Source organism: Halyomorpha halys, unplaced genomic scaffold (assembly GCF_000696795.3).
Source record: "Halyomorpha halys isolate HHAL.00 unplaced genomic scaffold, Hhal_1.1 Scaffold158.1, whole genome shotgun sequence".
NCBI lineage: Eukaryota > Metazoa > Arthropoda > Insecta > Hemiptera > Pentatomidae > Halyomorpha > Halyomorpha halys.
This window is the reverse complement of record NW_027107138.1, coordinates 446,716-447,637: the sequence shown is the minus strand read 5'-3', so window position 1 is coordinate 447,637 and position 922 is coordinate 446,716. Positions and strand designations below refer to the sequence as shown.

At 29.2% G+C, this 922-nt stretch overlaps 1 protein-coding gene and 1 long non-coding RNA gene across 3 annotated transcripts in view; one reads left to right on the top strand and one right to left on the bottom strand.

Moving 5' to 3' along the window:
* Positions 1-922, top strand: part of LOC106678757 (uncharacterized) — a 107,092-nt gene that overhangs the window by 64,045 nt on the left and 42,125 nt on the right. The window contains exon 2 of the long non-coding RNA XR_001342820.3: positions 575-671. This is a non-coding gene — a long non-coding RNA (uncharacterized lncRNA). The remainder of the gene's footprint in view (positions 1-574; positions 672-922) is intronic.
* stac (C2 and C2B_Munc13-like domain-containing protein staccato) overlaps positions 1-922 on the bottom strand; it is a 149,083-nt gene that overhangs the window by 123,972 nt on the left and 24,189 nt on the right. The window lies entirely within an intron of this gene.

The following is a 922-nucleotide window of genomic DNA, read 5'->3' as shown; positions in this document are numbered from 1 at the left end:
TGAGCAGCACCGAAAACATAAGGGGATCCTAATATTATAAAAATTCAAAAATAAATCGATGCGCAAGCGCGTGATCAGAAAATCGATTTTATTTTTATTTTCAGCTCCTCCAAAAACATATAAAGTGACCCCAATATGTTAGATACACGAAAAGTTAAAATACATTGATATCGTTCGCGCGCAATCTTAAAGTTGATATTGTAAAACAGATTGCTCTGTTTTAGTCTTAAGTAATTGTAATTAGGATTATAATTACTTGGAATTTCAGGAGAAAAATAACATTCCGTAAGAATGTAATTGGTGATTACATAGGCTCAACTTGTAATTGGGGGTCCATAATTACAATTACAGTAGTTCATAAGGTAATCGCAATACAATCACGAATATTTAACTTTAATTGCATTTTGGCAATTCTAAATTACAGTAATTGCCAAGGAATTGTTATTACTTTTAGCCCAACTACTGTATAACTGTACTATATAATGTTTTTTTTAATAATATGTATATTGTTTATGTAATAGTTATTACAGTAATCTAAGAGACTATTAGTTAAACAAAATAATCTATTTTTCAGAGAATCAAAAAATGGCTGAGAGGTTGGCAGTTTTGGTCAAGGGTGAAGTTGATCAATATCTTAAAGATCTGTCGGATCGAAAGTTGACTAAAACAAGGTAAGAAAGCTGAGTAAGACGAGGAACCTTAACGCAACCACAAACCCCTTCCTTACTCCTATATCAAAATCATAACGCCAGTGATACACAAAAAAAAAAAAAAAAAAAAAAAGTAATCCTCAAAAACATTTTTTAACCTAACAGATAATAAATAAACAGAAGTTTAATAAATCTAATTGAGAAAAAAAAATGTTATAGTCGCATTCTTAAATTTTTAAGTTGAAAACATTTCATTTTTAAATGCGTTAAAG